The 23,199-nt window shown below is 44.7% G+C and overlaps 1 protein-coding gene across 5 annotated transcripts in view; it reads left to right on the top strand.

The window, feature by feature from the left end:
• Nucleotides 1–9,621: 9,621 nt before the first annotated feature.
• The window catches only part of BACH1 (BTB domain and CNC homolog 1), an 81,566-nt gene continuing 67,988 nt past the window's right edge, over nt 9,622–23,199 (top strand). For 4 of the 5 annotated variants that reach the window (XR_011463604.1, XM_070367289.1, XM_070367276.1 and 1 more), the window contains exon 1: nt 9,622–9,751. The gene's annotated coding sequence lies outside the window, so the exon portion shown is untranslated. The remainder of the gene's footprint in view (nt 9,752–23,199) is intronic. The other variant, XM_070367268.1, reaches the window with a different exon arrangement.

The following is a 23,199-nucleotide window of genomic DNA, read 5'->3' as shown; positions in this document are numbered from 1 at the left end:
GCACTCAGCTTTCTTTATAGTCCAACTCTCACATCCATACAGGACTACTGGAAAAACCATAGCTTTGACTAGACAGACCTTTGTTGGCAAAGTAATGTCTCTGCTTTTTAATATGCTATCTAGGTTGGTCATAGCTTTTCTTTCAAGGAGCAAGTCTCTTTAAATTTCATGGCTGTAGGCACCATCTGCAGTGATTTTGGAGCCCCCCAAAATAAAGTCTGGCACTGTTTCCACTGTTCCCCATCTATTTGTCATGAAGTGATGGGACCAGATGCCTTGATCTTAGTTTTCTGAATGTTGAGTTTTAATCCAACTTTTTCACTCTCCTCTTTCACTTTCATCAAGATGCTCTTCACGTTCTGCCATAAGGGTGGTGTCATCTGCATATCTGAAGTTATTGATATTTCTCCCAGCAACCTTGATTCCATCTTGTGCTTCATCCAGCCCTGCATTTTGCATAATGTACTCGGCATGTAAGTTAAACAAGCAAGGTGACAATATACAGCCCTGATGTACTCTTTTACCCAGTTGGAACCAGTCTGTTGTTCCGTGTCCGGTTCTAACTGGTGCTTCCTGAACTGCATACACATTTCTCAGGAGGCAGGTCAGGTGGTCTGGTATTCCCATCTCTTGAAGAATTTTCCAGTTTGTTGTGATCCACAAAGTCAAAGTTTAGCACAGTTAATAAAGCAGAAGTAGATGTTTTTCTGGAACTCTCTTGCTTTTTTGATGGTCCAGTGGATGTTGGCAATTTGATCTCTGGTTCCTCTGCCTTTTCTAAATGCAGTTTGAACATCTGGGAGTTCACAGGTTCACATACTGTTGAAACCAGCTTGGAGAATTTTGAGCATTACTTTGCTAGTGTGTGAAATGAGTGCAACTGTGCAGTAGTTTGAGCGTTCTTTGGCATTGCCTGTCTTTGGGATTGGAATGAAAACTGACCTTTTCCAGTCCTGTGGCCACTGCTGAGTTTTCCATATTTGGTGGCATATTGAGTGCAGCGCTTTCACAGCATCATCCTTTAGGATTTGAAATAGCTCAACTGGAATTCCACCACCTGCACTAGCTGTGTTCATAGTAACGCTTCCTAAGTTCCACTTGACTTCACATTCCAGGATGTCTGGCTCTAGGTGAGTGATCACATCACTATCATGGTTATGTGGGTTGTGAAGATCTTTTTTGTGTAGTTCTGTGTATTCTTGCCATCTCTTCTTAATATCTTCTGCAGGTCTATACCATTTCTGTCCTTTATTGTGCTCCTCTTTGCATGAAATGTTCCCTTGGTATCTCTAATTTTCTTGAAGAGATCTCTAGTCTTTCCTATTCTATTGTTCCCCTCTATTTCTTTGCGTTGATCACTGAGGAAGGCTTTCTTACATGTCCTTGCTATTCTTTGGAACTCTGCATTCAAACAGGTATATCTTTCCTTTTCTCCTTTGCCTTTCACTTCTCTTCTTTTCTTAGCTATTTGTAAGGCCTCCTCAGACAACCATTTTGCCTTTTTGCATTTCTTTTTCTTTGGGGTGGTCTTGGTCACTGCCTCCTGTAGAATGTCATGAACCTCCATCCATAGTTCTTCAAGCACTCTGTCTATCAGATCCAATCCTTTGAATCTATTTGTCACTTCCACTGTGTAATCATAAGGGATTTGATTTAGGTCACACCTGAATGGTCTAATGGTTTTTCCCTACTTTCTTCAATTTAAGTCTAAATTTTGCAATAAGGAGTTCATGATCTGAGCCATAGTCAGCTCCCTGTCTTGTTTTTGCTGACTGGTATACAGCTTCTCCATCTGTGGCTGCAAAGAATATAATCAATCTGATTTTGGTATTGACCATCTGGTGATGTCCATGTGTAGAATCATCTCCTGTGTTATTGGCAGAGGGTGTTTGCTATGACCAGTGCATTCTCTTGGCAAAACTCTGTTCACTACCTATTTACTGAATAGGAAACATTAGTTCTCCAAAGCTGTGCCAGCTCCTGGCCATAATTCTGAATTGGTCTCTGTCAGTATCGTACTATTTTGCATTCAATGCCCCTCAATTGCTTTTCCTGACTGCATCACAGTTCTTTAAGTGGCATGGCTCCCAGGTATAGCTTCCAATTTTCTTCTACTTACTCCTACTTTCCTATCAAAATGCATTTCAACCCCATACACCATGAGTATTTTTATAAGTTTATTCTTTCTAGAGTTAATTGTGGTTGTCCTTGAAGGCAGCTTGATGTACTTGTCCTTTGAAGCAATTTTTATTTTAACAGAGAACTTCTGAATGTGCAAAACCTTTATCCTCCCCAAATTAATTTCCAAGGGATTTCAGACCCCAAATAGAGAAGTACAAAGGGCAAAACTTGATCTCTCTGGATCTGGTAACAGAAGTATGGATTTTGCCTATTAAAGATGATAAAAAAAAAGTCTATGTTTATTTTTGCTTCCTTTCTATTGCACATCATGTGGTGCTTGCACATGGCTTTATGCTTGACTTCTCATTGCTAAGGATAAAGAATTAAACTATATTAGAGCTTGTTTTGGGAAACCCATGGGGCACATGTAGTTAATTAGAGATATGCCCTAGGTTTCCTTTCCTCATTTATCCTAAGGGATATAAAAAATATCCCAATAGAGCTTCTTCTGGAAATCTTATTTAGCCAGGAGGCAATTTTTTTTAATGTTCTCATCAGTTTAAATGGATGCTTTTAGAACTCTAAACTTAATATTAATTCTAAAGTCTCCTTCTACTTAGGAAAAAATTCTCAAATTATTAGTGTGAAAAGACATTTTGTTTGACTAAATGGATTCAACATCTCCTAATTCTTACAGCTTCATGGCATAGATGTGAATTTCTTTGTTTTGGCTGCTATAAGTTGATATGCTTCTTTCAATTCGTGTAATCTAACTGCAATGCAGACTTTGATGGTTCAGTTATAAAATGCATATTAAAAGAGGAAGAGTTTCAATTATGAAGATAACTCCATACAATTCCTTATGCTTCCCAATGTTTTTGAGGAGCTAAAATCCATTGTTCTGAACAATTTTAACTTCCTTCTTACCCCTTTTTGGCAACCATCCCACGTTTTAGAAGAGCCATTTCCTGGAATTTTATCAGAGAACTTTTACCGACTTAACTGCATCTCTCTTTTCTTATTTGTGACCTAGTTATACCTAAGAGGATATGGCAATCCAGAAATCAATAATGATACTCTGCAATTTCATAATGAAATCAATTTTTTGTCCTTTTAGTACTCTCAACACAATCATACTACTCTTCACTGCTGTTTTTTTGCTAGTTAGGGGTCATATGTATAGTTTGCATATGATCATAACAACTTATTCATTCCCACATAACTTAGGATATGTGACTTCAGGGTTCTCAGGGTGTGCTTCAAACAGAATAATATGGGGGACCTGGCAAAGCCTGGAAATAAAGAAAAGTTATCCGTTAAGGCTGCCTTTGGCTTCATTGAATTGACACTCAACTCTACAAGCCTGACTGTAATAGGGTTGTTTTTTTTTTTTTTCTGGTATGATAAGAAGAGTGAACCCCACAACCAGGACTGGTCATGAGCAGCTGACTTGAGCTTTTTATTAGCTTCCTGGTCTGCTATCCTTAGAGTGTGGTTCTCATCTTCAGGGATGAAAGAAAAGAGCCCTACTTCCAATCACGCAAGGCAGGGAGGGCACAAGGCAAAACTGCACGTTGGCTGATTTGGTCTTCTGTTATCAGAAAAGTAAGTGCTTTCCTGGAACTGCTACTGAGTGTATACACACTTATATCTGGTTGACCAAGACCTAGGTCACATGGCTATGGGAGTCTGGAGCGGTGTTTTCAAGTGTTTTTAAGCACACATTCAATCAGAATTCCCTGGTGGCTCAGAGGGTAAAGTGTCTGCCTGCAATGAGGGAGATGTGGGTTCGATTCCTGGGTTGGGAAGATCCCCTGGAGAAGGAAATGGCAACCCACTCCAGTATTCTTGCCTGGAGAATCCCATGGATGGAGGATCCTGGTAGGTTACAGCCCATGGGGTTGCAAAGAGTCGGACAAGACTGAGCGACTTCATTTTCAATCAGAATAGAAAGAAGAAGGGGCGATGGATACTGAGTAGACAACTAGCCGTGCCTGCCAAACAGGGATCTAGGGAAAGAGAAGTGAATGGGTGGCATAGTGCCCCTGATCTAAAATTCACTAGCGATGAATACAAAGAGAGTTCCTGTGAAGTAGGGGACCTAGGACAGGTCACCCTGGGCTTTACCTTGTCACACTCAGTACTATTCTATACTTGTAGTCAGAAAACTTGAACTCTACTCCTCTCAGTGACTCTGTCTTTTGAATACTCACTCACTCGAAGCTGTAGAGGCAGGAAGACAACCAGAAAGATGATTTATTAGTTTATGATGAGAATATTGCCAGCAAACATACCAACTGTTGATGCTCACTAATGAAATAATCTTTCCCCGTAGGCAGATGTATATGTGAAGCAAATCATTAGAATGAAATCAAATGGCGATGTAAATGGGGTGACCTTGGTGGCTAATCTAGTGGAACTAAGACACGGTAGCCCTCAGCTCCCATCCTCCCTGCAACCTGTATGTAACAGTACCTGGGAATAAAATACAGTTTTCCTCACCTTCTGAGAGAAAGTAGAGTGTTCCTATGAAAGCTTTCATAAGCTGAAATGGCATAAAGTTAAGACATAATTACCTTAGGATATATATTGCTTATGAATGCTCAAAATAAATTGAGATAAAACACATGCTCGGATACAGTTCAGAGCTGTGGCAACTTAACACTGAGATGCTGAGTGCAGTTCTCAGGGGATGAGCTGGGTGGCGCCACTCTTGGCGAGCAGGATGTGCGCTGCCTCTATAAAATAGAAGTGTTAGTCGCTCAGTCGTGTCTGACTGTTTGCGACCTCATGGACTATACGGTCTGCCAGGTTCCTGTCCGTGGAATTCTCCAGGCAAGAACACTGGAGTGGGTAGCCATTCCCTTCTCCAGGGGATCTTCCGGACCCAGGGATCGAACCCGGAAATCCTGCATGGCAGGCAGAGTCTTTACTGTCTGAGGCACCAGGGCAGCCCTTCCTCTACGAAGGCTCACTGCAAAACCAAGTGTTAATCGCTCAGTCTTCGAGACCCCATGGACTGCAGCCTGCCAGGCTCCTCTGTACATGGCATTCTCCAGGCAAGAATACTAGAGTGGGTTGCCATGCCTCTCTCCCAGAAACAAAAGCTGAATGCTATTTTCACTTTTTTCCATAAAAATAAAAACCCTCTTCAGATTTCTTTTTGTTAGTAAAACTAAGTACTCATGCAGGTGTTCTGTAAAAATCAAAGTGGTATAAAGCGAACTTTTGAAAATCAGGAGATACCTGTTACCGCGCCCTCACCCTCACACCCCAGTGCCAGCATGTGTTGCCCGTGTTTGCGTCTCTGGCTCCCCTCTTCTCGGCTTCAGATTTTGATGAGTTCCTCTTTTTGATAGTTACATTCTTTCTTCATATGTGTTTAATATATTCACTCTGGTTATCCCCAAGACTGGACCTGGTGAATAAAGCTGGGGACTGGCAGGAAACAGATAGGAAATGGACAGCAGTGTGCCCTGAGGCTCAGAGAAGGCGATGGCACCCCACTCCAGCACTCTTGCCTGGGAAATCCCATGGGCGGAGGAGCCTGGTGGGCTGCAGTCCATGGGGCTGCTAAGAGTCGGACACGACTGAGCGACTTCACTTTCACTTTCATGCATTGGAGAAGGTGATGGCACCCCACTCCAGCACTCTTGCCTGGGAAATCCCATGGGTGGAGGAGCCTGGTGGGCTGCAGTCCATGGGGCCGCTAAGAGTCGGACACGACTGAGTGACTTCACTTTCACTTTTCACTTTCATGCATTGGAGAAGGAAATGGCAACCCACTCCAGTGTTCTTGCCTGGAGAATCCCAGAGACGGGGGCACCTGGTGGGTTGCTGTCTGTGGGGTAGCACAGAGTTGGACAGGACTGATGCGACTTAGCAGCAGCAGCAGCAGCAGCACCCTGAGGCAAGCCAAGGTGGAGGGTTAGCACCAGCCCTGGCATCATGTTGCTTTGGCAGTAGCTCCAGGTAAAGGCTGGGCTTCCCTGGTAGCTCTGGTAAAGAATCTGCCTGCCAGTGCAGGCGACAAGGGTTTGATTCCTGGGTCGGGAAGATATCCTGGAGTAGGAAACTGCAACCCACTCCAGTATTCTTGCCTGGGAAATCCCATGGACAGAGGAACCTGGTGGGCTACAGTCCATGGGGTTGCAAAGGGTCGGACACAACTGAGCCACTTTTACTTTCTTCACTTGATAGAGGCAGAGGGCATCCTGAGTGTCAAGAGTTGGACACGTCTTAGTGACTGAACAACAACAATATATGTACAGTATATATTTGTGAAGAACAATTTTTAGCATTAATTTCTGAGAGAATAAGGATTTCTCTACTTAATTCTATCAACACAGCAGACTGAAGGAATTTTGGGGCACAATTAATTTGTAATTGAGGAGAATCTCAAGGGTCATCTCAGATCAAGGAGACTGACACAGGTTTAAAATGAGTCTCTTCTACATATTTCCTGTTTTATTTATTTGAACTTTCCTCTCAGCCTTGACCACTGACCTTGTGAGTTTTCTCACAAATTTAAGTACATTTTCATGCTCTACTCCATTACCAGACAATTTCCTTAACCAAACCACTCCAAGACTTAGTGGCTGAAGACAGCAATCATTTTATTATCTTAGTTTTTATGAATTCATTGCACTCTATTAGGAGTTTTTTAGTTTTGTTTTTGGCTGGGGTTGGAGTCGTGTTTAAACTTGACTAGAACAGAACATCAAAGATGACTCACTCATGACACATTTGATACCAAATATTGGCTGGTTGAGAGACATGGACGGTAGCCTGCCTGGGAAAGACTGAGGGCAGGAGGAGAAGGGGGCAACGGAGGAGGAGATGGTTAGATAACATCACTGACTCATGAGTGATGAGTTTCAGAAAACTCCAGGAGATGGTGAAGGACAGGGAAGCCTGGTGTGCTGCAGTCCATGGGGTCACAAAGAGTCAAACACGACTGAGCAACTGAAAAACAACAAATTGCCTGGTTGTTCTGCTGGGGGCAATTGACTAGAGAGGGTACACAAGTCCCATGCTGAGCTTGTCACAGCATGGTGACTTGTCTGAGAGGGAGGGTCCCAAGAAAGAGGAAGTGGGAGATGCCAATCCAAAGACTAAACCCAGAATTAACAGAGCATCATTTCTGCAGTGTTCTCCTGGCTATGCAGTTATAGCATCAGTCCAGATTCAAATGGTTGGAAAACAAATTCCCCTCTTGATGGAGAGAGTGACAACAGAGTTTTTGCCATTTTTAATCCCCAACTGGTTTTTGGAGCCACAGGAATTTTTCCCTACTCAGACCCTACACTGAACCAATTAGGTTGTCATTAAATCTGGTATTCCAGTAGCACCTCTTTCACCAATTTGGCCCCTGTCACATTAAGTTCTTCTGCTCCAATATTGTCTTCTTTCTTTCTCTATTACTGCCTTTTAAAAAACTGAAGTATAGCTGATGTACAATATTATATGTTATATGTTACAGGTGTATAATATAGTGACTTAGAATTTTTAAAGTTATACTTCATTTATTGTCATCATAAAATAAATATGTCTGTGTTGTACAATATATCCTTATACTAATAGTTTATTTTTAAATTATTTTTGCCTTTTTTAAATCAGAAGTTGTGAACATCCCAAGTCAGAGACTACATTCCTTTCACCTTACTTACCATTTCAATATTAAATAAACACAAGGGTTTCCCAGATGGCGCTAGTAGTAGAGAACCCACCTGCCAATGCAGGAGACATAAAAGATGCAGGTTTGGTTCCTGGATTAGGAAGATCCCCTGGAGAAGAGGATGGCAACCCACTCCAGTATTCCTGCCTGGAGAACCCCATGGATGGAGGAGCCTGGCGGGCTACAGTCCATAGGGTGGCAAAGAGTCAGGGACTTAGCACACATGCATGCACAAACTCAGGCAGCCTGAAATGCCATCTGCCTTCTCCCTTTAGACTGTTGCATACAGTCTTCCCTCCTTAGCTTATGGGGGCCTATTCTTCAATGTAGATGTCACCTCCTGTCCAAATTCTAGGTTACAGTCAACCACTTCGCCCCTTGGACTCTGCACAATTTCACTCGTCATTTTCTCGTGTATTTTGGATATAACTCAAATGTCCCTCAGTCTCAGTCTGTGAGTACAAATGTAGTCACGAAAGTGACAATACCTGACTTTTGTTAACTTGGCAGCCTTTTTTGCACTGGGAGGTGCAGAGTTGTCTTCCTTCCTACCCCAGAAAAAGCCTCCACCTCCTGGTGCTGCAAAAACACTGGAGTGGGTTGCCATTTCCTTCTCCAGTGCATAAGAGTGAAAAGTGAAAGAGAAGTCGCTCAGTCGTGTCCGACTCTCAGCAACCCCATGGACTGTAGCCCACCAGGCTCCTCCATCCATGGGATTTTCCAAGCAAGAGTACTGGAGTGGGGTGCCATTGCCTTCTCCGCCTGGCGCTGATGCTGTCCAACCATCAGTGACTTGTGTTTCAACAATCAAAAGCCGATCGCAAAATCCCAAGATCCGGCCTCCAACCGATCGGCACAGTGAAAGGGACACTCGGGTCTCCCGTTAGATTGGTAAGTGTAGGCTTTTTGCCAGGTGGGCGTCTCTGCCCACAGTTAGTGCTTTGAACTGCAGAGATGCTTAAGTAGACTGGGAACTTAATTTTAAAGCCGACAACTGGATAAACACCAGAATAAACAGCAGAAGAGATGGATGTCTGACCTGGGACCGAGATGAGCTGGCTGACACCACTAGGACACTGAACCCGTTTCCAAGTTTCCTGGCAGCCACGGCGTAAAGGGGACACCTGCTAGCCGACGCTGTTGTTTTCTCTGTCAGACACCAGGGCTGCCAGATGCTTTCTACAAAACCCTGGGTGCATTTGACGCGTCTTTATCAGAAAGCTCAAATACCTGCGAACCTGGGCCCCCTGCCACACCCAGGAGAAGGCAGAGGAGCGTGCTGCCAGAAGCTACCTCTGATGGGGTCTGATCTGGGGAGAGGGACGTGGGCCGGCGCTCGTCTTCCCCTCCTGGTGTCCGCTGGCACTCGACTCCGGGTGTCCAGGCAACACTCCGAGCGAGCAGGCCATCAGGCTTTTCCTTTCCTCTTGAAGCAGGAAAGGAGGAGATGATGGTCCTCAGGTGTTTTTTTTTTTTTTCGTTCAGACACCGGGCTGTGCCTGCAAAGGGGCGCCGTCCGCGGAGGTTGCAAAGACACCATCGCCTGCTAGACTACCCTGCCCTGCCCGGTACCCGCGTACGGTCCCTCCCTGCATTCCCGTCGGGTGGGCTTCTGGCAGCAGGGAGCGAGCTGCAGGCATCCGCAGAGTCGGGATTCCCGGCCGGCGTACAGGGCGGGCTTTTCGGGAGGGCGGGGTTTAGGCGCGCAGGAGCGGGAGGGGCGGGGCCTCGTGAGGTTGGCCTACGGGGCGGGGCCTCGTGAAGTGGGTGGGCGGGGCTTCGGGACCGGGAGGGGGCGGGGCGGTGGCAGCCGCGGCTTAGGAGCGAAGGGAGGGGTGGGGCGCGGAGGGGGCGGCTGGCCGCCGTGAGGGAGTGAGTCACCTGATCGCTGCCCGCGCGGCCCGTCGGGCTCGCTCGCCGCCGTCAGTCGGGCCGCGCCGCGCCTCGGCTGTGGTGAGTGGCTCTCCTGTCCCGGGCGCCGTTCGCCGGGAGCGTTCGGCGGGGCGGTGGCGCGCGGTCGGAGCCGTCGGCGGTCTTCGGGCGGATCCGGGGGTGGCGGCGGAGGGGAGGACTAGGGGCGGCGGCTCACTGGGTCTGGGCGGCGGGCGCGGGGGGCCTCTGAGCGGGGCCCGCGCGGGGCGGCTCGGGCTCGGGCTCGGGTTCCTGGAAGGGGCCGCGTCCGCCGGAAGGGGCGAGCGGCCCCGCGCGCCGCCGCCAGCGCCGCTGTTTACGGGCCGGCTCTGTACTTTACCCGGCGCCGCGGGGCTGGGGGGGGGGTGCCCTCCGCCGCCTCCCGGGCGCACCTCACCCCCGCCCTGATGCCGCGCGCGGTGTGCCCGGCTGTGACACCTCAGCAGCGCCCGCACGGCCGGCCTGGCTTCGTATTGTTCTCCCGCCCACCCTCGGCCGCTGCGGCCCGCGAGCTGTCGGCCTCCCGTCTGCCCAGCCTGGTGGGGGAGAGCCGGGGGGTGTAGGTGGCGCGTGTAATCGCGGACTCAGAAAGGCCGAGTCGGTGGCTGGAGCACAACCACCACCTTGAGGAGCTGGCTGGGTTTCGCCAAGACTGGTTTGGGGGGAGCCCCCAGGGGATCCCAGGATCACCTCCCCACCCACCCCCCCACCCTCTTTGTTGGGAGTTTTGCTCAGCACGCTGTAATCAAAGGCTCCCACAGTCGGGTGAGAGTGGGAGTTGCTCGTAGAGACGCCAGCTTTGTGCGTGTTTCAGGCGAGTGCCGTCGCTCGCGCGTCCTTGCGCGGCAGTTTTGTGTCATTGAGTAGAATCGTGCAGAAAGGCTTTTGTGCAAAGTGAGCGTTGGGTTCGGGCTGATTCCGAGGTAGAGCGTAGTAGTCATTGTGGAAGAAATTGCGTGGGGGCGGGGGCGGGGGGAAACAAGCTGCGAGGTCACTCTCGGAGGAACAAAGGCTGTTTTGTAGGGACGCCTTGTCTTTTGGGCGAGAATTCTGTCAGTATCGGGTGTGGAGGGCTAGATCTTGGGTTCCTGTGTTTTGACACTCTTTGTAGCCAGGAGGGGTTTGCCTTTCCGGCTGCAGTTCCGAATGGTAAAGGGGGTGGAAACACCCGGGCGTGCGAGTGACGGAGCGCGGTTGAGCGCTTCACATGGTCAAGCAGAGAAGTGGGAAGAGGCCGGCTGGCTTCTTCCTGGTCTTGGGTAGTGGTGCAAGGGCTGGCTGGACTGGAAAAGGCTTCCTATTTCAACCTTTGGAGTAAAGAAAGATGTTAGTCATTCAGTCGTGTCTAACTCTCTTGTACCCCGTGGTCTGTAGCCCGCCAGACTCCTCTGTCCGTGGAATTCTCCAGGCAAGAATACTGGAGTGGGTTGCCATTCCCTTCTCCAGGGGAATCTTCCTCACCCAGGGATCGGACCTGGGTCTCCCACTTTACAGGCAGATTCTTTACCGTCTGAACCACTAGGGAAGCCTGGGGACGGGGCGGGGTGGGGGTGGGGGAGACACCTGGTGTCAGCCTGCTGTAGGACCGCCTTGGTTTAAGTGATAGCCTGGCATCGTGCGTGATTGTTGTTGTTTAACCTATAGCCGTGTCAAGTGCTTTACCATTGTTCCGTTTGTTGGTTGGCTCGCAAGGTAAATGACTCCTTAAAAAGAAAGTTGGGCTGCTGAGTCATTCGCCCCAGCCGGAGAGGTAATTAGGAACAGCTGGTGCCGGTACGCTCATCACATGCCTCCACTATAAAAGGCCAAGGAGCACTCCAGAAGGGTTGCCTCAGAGGCCTGAAGCTGGGGTTGTGTGTGAGTGGATGCAGGTAATCAGTGGGTGAGGTGCCAGCACTCTTAGGAAGCGGCCAACTAATGCTGAGGTGGTGTTTAAACACAGAGCAGCCTCGTGACCTACTGCCTAAGAAGTTTGTGCCAGTGAGAGCTAAAACAGAGGAAGAAATGTGCAGCTAGGAGTCACCTCCCAACAGTACTGTAACAGAAATATTCATTTCTCTTACTGCACTCAGGGTTTTTTTTGTTTCCCTGTGGTTTTGCTGTTGTGTGGTGTATACATCTCAGAAAACGCGCTTAATCTGTCCTTCATAAAGATTTAGGAGAACGCCGAAGGAGCCTGCCTCTTGGTTTTTCATGGACCGTGGCTTTTCAGGCACACAGTAGTAGTTTCCGGTGGCGGAGAGGAGAACGTGGGTGGAATTAACAGGTCTCTGTGGGTCAAGTCTAGAAAGTGCTGACTGATGGAAGGCAAACCATATGGCTGTCTGTCTTATTGTCTGAGGAGTGATGACGCTGGTGTCTTTCCAAGTTGGATCATTACTTCTTGCTTTAAAAAACGCCCGAGACCCAAGCATACAGTCCCTGTTGTCTACAAAGTTTAGGGATGGGGAATGTGAACTGGGAGCAGCTGGCCCTTATCTGTGGTCACAAGAATGAATCTTTTTTCTTTTTGATGGGCTTTTATTTAAGATATTTTGTAGTGGAAAATGGTCCTTTACGTTTGCAACTAGAAGAGATTAGAAATCATGAATTTTTTAGGATTTGGGCTTCTAAGGTGGGTGCCAGATGATTCATTTGGAAGAAAACAATAAGCCCTTGGTTTTTTTTGAAACATCACTTCTATAAAATAAGAAAGACATTAATCTTCAAGATACAGACTAACAGTAGTACATGCATGTTTTATAACGTAGATTTTTTGCATGCCCCCGCCCGCCCGCCCCCGAAACCCCACCGTTGGGAACATAGTTTGTTAACCACTGCCAATAGTACTCTTTCAACAACTAGGGTTTGTTTTTTTTTTTTTTAAACTTGTGATTTCCTCTTAAAAGCTATCATTCTTTCAGATGTTCTTAATTAATATAAATTATTTCACATGTGGTTTTTTAAAAATCCTGTATATTAAAGATTTAGAAGCTTGAGGGTACATTTATTTCATCATTACACTGTTGATGTTGAGAATGGAAAGAACAAAAAATGCAGAGTTGCCCATTACCTATGATACCATGTATTTTGAATTTGGAGACAAGTCAGGAGGTTGGTTTGTTTCATGGATAGGATCTGAAGTGTAGTAATAAGTGAAAGAGTATAATGGGACCACCGGAAAAGAATCTGCACACTGCAGTATAATTTGTATGTAACACATTCTTTGAACAATTACTCTGTGCTGTTACTCCTCAAAGTCTGCATTTTTAGGGGGCCAAGTTTACAAGGGGCCCCTTTAACAAGGATTAAGAAGACTACATATTGAGCAGATCACTTGGAAAGTGGCATTTCTCCCCTTAGGAGAATGTGATTTACTCAGAAAATCAGCCTTCTAGGCATGCTGGGGGATGGTGAGTATTTACCATTCAGTTAAAATCTTGTAGGCCATATGCCTTTTGCACTCCTGTACTGTGAGAAATGATGTTGAGAATAATGGTCACAAAACCCCTTAAAATGGCCAGTTGTCAGAGATTCTCATCACAATGCTTATCCTCTCCAAGACTTAGGTTTAAGGAATTATCTCTTCCTCCCAGCTTTCTGACCAATGTTCTGTTAATGGGAGAATCGTCCTAACCCTAAACTCGATTTCCTGAGGCTTCTACATAGGAGACATAAGAGACGCAGGTTTGATCCCTGGATTGGGAAGATTTCCTGGAGAGGGGAATCGAAACCCGCTCCAGTATTCTTGCCTAGAGAATCTGCATGAACAGAAGAGCTGTACAGTCCGTGGGTCACAAAGAGTTGGACATGACTTAGTACACGCATGCACTACTAAATGGTGTATTTTATGTGGTGGAATGGATGACTTATGAAACTATTTTAATTAAAAAAAATATGCCAAATAAGGTAATCTGCCCAAGCCCAAGGTATGGGTAGTTTGAGCACTAATTGCCTGGATCCAGGCCCCTTGGAGAAAGCAAACGTTTCATGACTGCAGATAAAATAGAGCCGTACACCCACCGTGAAACCTGGGCTTCTGGCTGCCGTAGTATTGACAGAACTGAAGTGGTGGGTCTGATCACTGTACAGTTGACAGAGAAGCAGTAAGCAGAGTTACTGCCAGTGAGTCACCTAAAGCCAGATTGCTGAAGGTCAAGTTCTTGCTCTGTTACTTACCTGCCATGAAGCCTCAGACAGGTTACTTCATTTAGTCGTGTCTCCTTTTCTCATCTGTAAAATGGAATGATGATAATATAATCTGCGTCATAGAGGTGGTTGCAGATTAAGTACATTAATATGTGTTAAGTGGTTAGAACAGTGCTGGCTCCACATTAAACATCAATATGGTTGGTTGTGATCGTCTGTTCTTTAGTTCATTGAAATACTTGGTTACAGTCCTGTCTTGTCGCCTCCTTGAGCTGCTTTCAACCATTGATCAGAGGAGAGATTGAAGAGAAGCGCGTGGGTGTGCCACTCGTGGCTGCTACTGGGAAAACAGCTCAAGTGAACATCCTGACAAATCGCTAGCAGCATCTCAAACAGAGACCACTTCTGAGGGCAAGGAGCACAGGACATGGCTTTTTATTAAAGAGATCAGCCGATTAAACAGTCTCAGCCAAATGCTCTAGAGGCTGTTATTACAGTTAATTGGAATTGGCTTTTTAATAAATGAAAACACCTGCCATCCTGCATCTAATCTATTTATTCCTCCCCTTATGGTTGAGGACGCTGTGGTCTGGCAGGTTAGTAACCTGTCCGGTCTCTTCCTGCTTATTAACATCAAGACAGAACTGATTTATTAATATTGATTCTCATTTACTGCTTGTATGTCGTGAACATTTGCAATGTAAATTTACCTGCCAGTTAGTTACATCTAGGTGGTGTACTTTTTAAAAAATGACGTCCCTGTATTAATATAGAGAGGTATCCATGATGAACAGTGGATGTATTTAGCACATAGCTTCTTGCATCTATTAGTAGTTCAGAAAGGTCATGTCAAAGGTTTTGAGCATCCTTTTGACTAGAATGTGTCAGTTTCTTACTGATAATGATATATGTCTTCTATTTTGTCTCCATGGAACATTTAATGTGGTTTGGCTGTGTGTGTTCAGTAAACTGTCAGATGCTGCATTGGTGGTATAATGTGGATTCATTTTAGTTCTGTGCTTTGGAAATTGGGAATTTTCGAAAGAGTGAAAGAAAAAACAGTGTTTGCTAAACTCTTAAGTTACTTGAAATGTGTACCAAATTAAAACTCTTGATCATTGAGAATTCTGCTTTCTGTTTCCCTCATGGGTGTGAGGATTGAGGAAGCAGCTGGATTTAAATCATTCTTTTAGTTCATCTCCTAAGATAGAAAGAAAATTTATCTTGTGACTTCTTTGTCCTTGTAATTGACTTAGGATTAGATTGGGCAAAATATAATTTGGGTTGTCTGGCTACTATTCTCCTTTAATATGATCACTCCTCTAGAACCGATCCTTTGTGTTATTGAGGATCAGGGCCAGTTTAGAGAATATTAATAGCATCATAAAAATTGTCCCCAAGCAAATGTAAGGAACAAAGACAGAGCGACTGCCAGGATCTTGGTTGTTAATGACTGTCCTAGAAGCACAGCGGGCCTGCCATGGAGTCAGCGGGCTGCTGGCTCCTTTCTCAGTACTGACACTGTTTAGAGAATGTTACCTCCATGCAGCTGAAGCTCTGTGCAAGTCATGGCCTTTTAAAAAATAAACATAAGTCATTTTCTTCGGAGAAGGCAATGGCACCCCACTCCAGTACTCTTGCCTGGCAAATCCCATGGACGGAGGAGCCTGGTAGGCTGCAGTCCATGGGGTCGCTAAGAGTCAGACACGACTGAGTGACTTCACTTTCACTTTTCACTTTCATGCATTGGAGAAGGAAATGGCAACCCACTCCAGTGTTCTTGCCTGGAGAATCCCAGGGACGGGGGAGCCTGGTGGGCTGCCGTCTATGGGGTCGCACAGAGTTGGACACGACTGAAGCAACTTAGCAGCAAGTCATTTTCTTAATGGCTTAGGAAACTTAGTAATGAAAGGATATTTTTGTAAGGAAATAACAGTCCCCCAGGTACTATCTGGTAAAGTCATTTTTACTTTGTCATTTCTTAGATTGGATCTTAGTCATTGTGGTCAGCTGCACTCCATTTCCCCATCCCCCATTAAAGTCAAATTACATTAAAAAGCACTTTATATGATGGGGTCATTTTTTCCATTTGTTTGTTGCCTGGACGTTGGCAGTATCCCACCTCTAAGGTTATAGACTAACCATGGTATGTGTATAGAGAATGTCTTGCCTTCTCCTTCTGCCTTCCTCTTCCCCAACACACACACTGATCTCTCTCTTTATTGACTGGTCAGCCTCTAGGATTCACAAGGGAGATGTTTTTGCCTAAGGAGGTGACCTCCTAGGACCCTGTTGGAATGATATGACCCATCCACTTCACTTCCTACTTGCTGCTATCTTCATATCCTTAATACCTTATTCTCCTCTAAAGTGTGCCAGCATCTTTTGGAATTTAGTTAAATCAGTGAGGAGACGTACTTGTCCTTCAGAGAGTTTGCTATAAAATGGGCAGCTATAAAAGATTTATTAGTCTTTCAATGAATTGATTAGGTTTCAATGATTAGGTTGTCTTTTTGGAGTAAGTGGGGTTTGGTAAGATCAGTAATTTCATTTGATCAGTAATTTCATCACTGATTTCATTAGCATTTTGCACTGAACTGTATTATAAACTGTGGTTGTCAGATCTTGGTCCAAGACACTTTTCATTTTCAAAGTATCTTGTTGTTCAGTCTCAGTTGTGTCCAGCTCTTTGTGACGCCATGGACTATAGCACATCAGGCTTCCCTGTCCTTTTCCATCTCCTGGAGCTTGCTCATGTCCATTGAGTAGGTGATGCCATTCAACCATCTCATCCTCTGTCGTCCCCTTCTTCTTTTGCCTTCAGTCTTGCCCAGCATCAGGGTCTTTTCCAATGAGTTGGCTGTTCGCATCAGGTGGCCAAAGTATTGGAATTTCAGCTTTAGCATCAGTCCCTCCAATGAATATTCAGGATTGATTTCCTTTAGGATTGAGTGATTTGATCTCCTTGCAGTCCAAGGGACTCTCAAGAGTCTTCTCCAATACCACAGTTCAAAAGCATCAATTCTTCGGTGCTCAGCCTTCTTTATGGTCCAGCTCTCACATCCATACATGACTACTGAAAAATATCTAGTGTCTCTTTATTTACTGTTTTTCTGAGGAGTGTGCCCAGCATGGCCCAGGACTCTCCTCTGCTGCTGCTGCTAAATCACTTCAGTCGTATCCGACTCTTAGGACCCCATAGACGGCAGCCCACTAGGCTCTCCCGCCCCTGGGATTCTCCAGGCAAGAACACTGGAGTGGGTTGCCATTTCCTTTTCCAATGCATGAAAGTGAAAAGTGAAAGTGAAGTCGCTCAGTCGTGTCCGACTCTTAGGACCCCATGGACTGCAGCCTACCAGGCTCCTCCATCCATGGGATTTTCCAGGCAAGAGTACTGGAGTAGGGTGCCATTGCCTTCTAGATAGGATTTATTACTAAAATTAGAAAGGGAAGTAAGAAAAAAGCCATTGCTCTTTTAATCAGTTCTTTCACACTCAGAAGTGACTTTTGAAGTAGAAAAGCATTTTTGCTTAACTGAGTAGAGTTCTCTGCTTACATCCCTTCATTCCTAGTTGTCATACCAAAGGAGGTGCTGGGTAGGGCTGAATCTGGAACTTCCACCAACTTTGCCTGCTTCCTTGTCTCTTGGACTGTTGCAAGTACAGTTTAAGCTCTAATGTATTTCTTTGGTTTTTTTGCGTGTGTGTGTGTGTGTGTGCTTGTGCGCGGCTGGCCTTTGAGGTGTGCCCGTTGTCACTGGTCAGATGCGTTGCCAGCTCCAGGCCCCGGGAGGGCTGGGACGCCCCTTCCTCCCTGGCACAGGTTGGCAGCAGGGCTTCCTCCCTGGCGCAGGTTGGCAGCAGAGCTGACCAGTGGCAGAGTCACCCAGATCCTGGCACGCCTTCCCGCCATTGGTTCTGAGATACCAATGGTATCTCAGGGTGTGGAAACGCCCTCCCCTCTGCTACTGAGTTAACTCTGACCAGCCCTCTGATTCCTGGAGAGTAAAGAAGAATTGTGTCTTCAGGTTTCAAGGCACTTTGCTCTCTTGTTTTCCTGTGCATTTGTTGTTCTTCCCAGCTTAACACACACAAAGGCATATTCTGGTGCTTGTAGATTGTAGGGTTGCTACACTCATTTCAACATTCGGGATATGCCTGTCTGTTAGGCATTGGATTTCCATTTCATTTATGAAACACATATTTGTGCTTTATATGCCAGGAACTTTTCTAGATATTGGCAGTGTTTTCAGAGATTATAATCTGCAGGGCAAACCATTACTGTAGCGTGTGTTCATTGCCAAAATAGCAACATGTCAAATGTGCCTTGAAAATGTAGGGTAGAAGAAGCATAAGTTTTGGAAAATTTAAAAAGCCTAGGAATGTCAATGATGAGTGCATAGTTTAGGGGAGGAAACAGCTTGTTTTGATAGCTTTTTTGAGAAGAGTAGAGAAGAGAGAGCGGTTTTAGTAGGGGGAGGTTGGGTCAGAAAGATGTGTCTGTGTGTGTATGTTTTTAAAAGTAAGGTCAGTGAGAAAAAGTTGAAAATGCAGGATATATGTTTATTTTGCCCACGGCTAGTTCCTCTTAAGGTTGCAAGATGACTGCCACAAGTTCAAGTGTACATGTAAGTATGACTAAGTTTCTTGGAAGAAGCCTTTTTTTTTTTTTCCTGTGATGTCTCTCTATCAGTGATAAAAGCCTTTCCCAAAGACCTCATAGTAGATGCCACCCCAGCCTCTCCTCTGTTGAGTCAGCATTGCATAAATTTATGTCTAAACAAGTCAGTGTCAAGGGAAGGGGACCACAGTGACTGGCTGAAATGGATTGTGATTCGTCTTAGGTTGGGACTAGGGTTTGTTACCCCCAGAAACGCACGCCCTCAGGTGGAGTAGACTTGTAGGCACAGTCAGGATTTGGTTAGAAAACGAGGGGGGCGAATGATAGCTGGATGGCCCACAGGGTCGTGCTTGCCTGCTACTTATACCAACACTACAGGCAGACAGGTACTTTTTTTTTTTTAATTGGAGTATATTTGCTTTACAATTGGAGTGTATTTCTGCTGGACAGCAAAGTGAATCAGCTGTATGTACACATATATCCTTTACCTCTTAAGCCTCCCCTCTCCCCCAAGCCCCACCAGTCCACCCCTCTAGGTGGCCACAGCGCACCGAGCTGAGCTCCCTGTGTTACACAGCAGCTTCCCACTAGCTATCTGTATTACAAGTGGTAGCATATAGAGAAGGCAGTGGCACCCCACTCCGGTACTCTTGCCTGGAAAATCTTATGGATGGAGGAGCCTGGTGGGCTGCAGTCCATGGGGTCACTGAGGGTTGGACACGACTGAGCGACTTCACTTTCACTTTTCACTCTTATGCATTGGAGAAGGAAATGGCAACCCACTCCAGTGTCCTTGCCTGGAGAATCCCAGGGACGGCGGAGCCTGGTGGGCTGCTGTCTGTGGGGTCGCACAGAGTCGGACACGACTGAAGTGACTTAGCAGCAGCAGCATATAAATGTCATTGCTACTCTGTAGACACATACTTCTGAGTAGAGAGAGAATATGTGGTTGTCTTTGGATTTGGGGTTTTAGGTGATTTTTTTCCCCTCTTATTTCCTACTATGATCAAGTATTATTTTTACCATCAGATCACATAAATGTTTTATTTTTAAATGTTTAACTTTTAAAGTTGTGAAAATTTGCCCATTCTACCCCAAAAATTAGGTGTAGAAGGAATATATTTCTTTCGGTCCTCTAAACAGTTCTACAGTTCTCTGTGATCCTCCTCCTGCTTGCAGGGAAAGGAGAATACATAAGTGTGTCTTGTAGCTTCTGATTGTATCTAACCCAAGAGGAACCACTCTCTCTCGGCCTCTGTAGGGCACGCCCACCTGTGATGTCTGTGGCTGTCGTGAGTGGTGAGGCTAGTCCAGCTTGGGTAGTTGGTTCATTGCCTGAATCGGCCAGGACCCTTTGGAACCCACGTCCTTGAATCTGGTTACAAACAGATCCGTCAGTCCCTCTTTACACACTCATTGTTGTCGGAGGGAAAGCTGTCCTGTGGTTAGCTTGTTTGCCATACCTTTCAAACTTCAAAAATAATTCCACTTCAGTTTTGCAGTGTTTCTGTTACACTCTAAACTGCTCCCAGCACTCTGATATATGTTCAGAGGACTTGGTTTCCTTCTTCTCAGTCCCGTTTTTGGTGCTTTGTTTGGGCTTCCCTGGTGGCTCAGATGGTAAAGAATCCGTCTGCAATGTGAGAGACCTGGGTTTGATCCTGGGTTAGGAAGATCCCCTGGAGAAGGAAATGGCAGCCCACTCCAGTACTCTTGCCTGGAGAATCCGCATGGACAGAGGAGCCTGGTGGGCTACAGTCTATGGGGTCGCAAAGAGACACGACTGAGCAACTAAGCACAGCGCACAGCACAGCCCTCCCCATAGGAAGGGCAAACAAGCAGCATAAGTAAAGAAACACTTAGTGTTGTGAATTCATCAAATATAGAGTAACTGTTAATAGGTTTTTTTTTTCCTAATCGAGAATAATGAATAGCTGTGATAGATGGTTAGGGGAGGCTTCTGAAATGGTATTACTTTTTTGGGTAGAATTTAGAAAGACAGTACTGCCGAAACACTTTCCATCTCAGATGAAAAACAATAGTATTTGCCTAGTCAGTTGTTCCTCAAATAATATTTGAACTGAGGAATATTTTAGCTTTTTTAAAAATAGGCCTCAAATTAATATTACTTAGCTGACTAAATCTTGGGATTATATGTTGGAAACTAGTTCTTTAAAGGCTAGATGGAAAGCCTACAGCTTGATGTTTTCCATTTTAGAGATGGTAATTTTGACTTCCAAGTTAACATCAATAATGAGAAACAGATTTTAAAATTTTAGTTGTAGCTATGTTTATTGAGATACCTAGCACTGTACTGCCTACCAGGGATTAGTGGATTAAGTTATCTTTAAATAAAGCATTTCAATTTAGTACCTCTACTAAAATTAGAAAGTTTCGTATCTGTGATTCATATTATAATTGCTCTACTGCAGCTGCAGTGGTGGTTGGTGGTGTTAGTTGCTAAGTTGTGTCGGACTCTTGTGACCCTGTGAACTGTAGCCCGCCAGGCTCGTCTGTCCATGGAATTTTCCAAGCAAGAGTGGGTAGCCATTCCCTTCTCCAAAGGATCTTCCCTACCCAGTGATTGAACCTGGGTCTCCTGCATTGCAGGCAGATTCTTTATGGACTGAGCCACCAGGGAAGACCTACTGTAACTGTTGCCTTATATAATTAACATTGTTACTTAATGTTTTTTTCTCTTAATCTGTTTTTTTTTTTTTTTGACTCAGGTTTATTAGGAGTCGGGATGAGAAGGTGTTTCTGGAGTGGTTGGGAATTTCAAGGGCCCCTTTTCCGTGGTTTGCTTGTGTTTTCAGTTGCTTTGCATACTATATTTGTCAAGTCTTAGACCTACAGAAGGTCATTCTGACCGAGGTCTAGTTTTAAGGTTTTCACTTCCTCTAGGCAATTAGAAATAATGTAAATCACGGCTATAATTTTTACAGCTTGAAAACAAATGCCGTGAATATTTCATTATGAGTGTAGGACAGGAACACTTATTATTCTGTATTGAAAGTAACTTTTGGTGAAATATCTCTAGCACTGTGTCCTTCTTTTAAATTTCTATGGATATTTCATTGGGTATAACTTAACTTTGGTTTAAGTTCAGCCTAGTTTAGTGTCAGATTCTTTTTAATGATCTATGAGATTTTTAATGATCTATGTGATTCAAGAAGTGTTGATCAGAAATTAATAAACCAAATATTGCATAATAAGGGGAAATGTCTACTCCCTAAATGTCCTTTTAATCTTTGTCTAACGTTCTCATTACACGCAGAGGACCCTTGAGGCATTTCCCTCTATTCTTTGTATTCTTCCTTCTCACTTTTACCCTTGTCCTCAACACAGCATCACTATTTAGATCATGTAATATGAATTGAAATGTAATATTTCAATTACATTGAAGAAGACCTTTTTAACCTTAAGATACTACCGTCTCGGGACTTCAGTTTCCTCATCTGTAACGGAAGTGTGTTGTATTGGATGAATGTCATCTTTTAGTTGGGAATTCTTTGGGTCTATGAGATTATCCATTCTCTTGAGCAGACTTGTGTAATCTTAATACTTTGTTTTTATCTTGTTGAGATCACTAGTAGGCTTACTCATTCTTTCATTTTTAGAGGTTCCGGAATCTCTGTGTTTTGTAGCTTAACTTTTTGGGTTTGTAGAACCTTGGAAAATGTAGTTTTCTTTTGGTCACTTGCATAAAGTTGGGAATAATAACGATAAGTCTTATGCCAGGCACTGTGCTGTTAAAAGCAGCCAACCATTCAGTCCTTGACGTAAGTGTTGGTGTTGTTTTCCTTATGGGGAACCTGTAGGGTGAGGTTAAGATCTTAGAGATAACACTGTTGGAGATATCTGCATTACCTTAATTATATCCCACTACTTGTTCTTTCCAATATCATGCTGCTGGTGGTGCTAAAATTGATTTTCTTATGCATTTCATAATTCTTTGTATTTGTGTGTAATACTTTATCTTTTTCAAAGACCTTTGGGATGCACATAGGGCAGGGACTCCCCGCCTAAGTCACAAGGACGCACATTTGCCTGTATTCACAGAGCTAGACTGGACTTGATGGATCTTTTCTTCTTATTTTCCTGTAACAAGGTCTTTTCCCACATCAAAGCATCTTTTAAAATTTCTATGAAATTTAATTATTTTGTAATTACTGTGGAGATATCAATGGAGCCTGATTTAAAACAGTGTTTTAGAGTTACCCATGAATTTTCCGGTCAGTGATAAATCAGTATCTACTGATGACTGGAGAAAATATCCATTATAAAGGGGGAAAAAATAACTGACATTCCTTGGGAGCCCTAAAGACAACTGAAATGGAACTGCCTTTTTTTTCTGAAGGCACATATTTTTGTTTATAGTTTGTTGTCTGTTTGAACATTTTTCTGATTCTAAAGTAATATGTGTTTATAGTTAAGAATTTGAAGGCAGAAACAAGGAAAAATTACCTAAATGTAACCATTGTTAATATTTTGATGTATATCCTAGCTGGAGGTCGAGGAACCAAGGTTTGTGGACATGTTCAATGTGAGATGTCTGCTAGACACATACAGGTAGTAATTTGAGCATGCGGTTGGATACGTGAGTACAGAGTTCGAAAATAGGCGAGATTAGACGAAATGTAAATATCAGAGTATACACCAAGTCCATCAGTGATCGTATCTGCTCTGTGGGTCTGGATGAATTCTTGTAGGGAGTGTTACAAAGAGAAGGAGCGATGGGA

Source organism: Bos mutus, chromosome 1 (assembly GCF_027580195.1).
Source record: "Bos mutus isolate GX-2022 chromosome 1, NWIPB_WYAK_1.1, whole genome shotgun sequence".
NCBI lineage: Eukaryota > Metazoa > Chordata > Mammalia > Artiodactyla > Bovidae > Bos > Bos mutus.
Note: the sequence above shows the minus strand (reverse complement) of the source record. Positions and strands in the feature narration are given on the sequence as shown.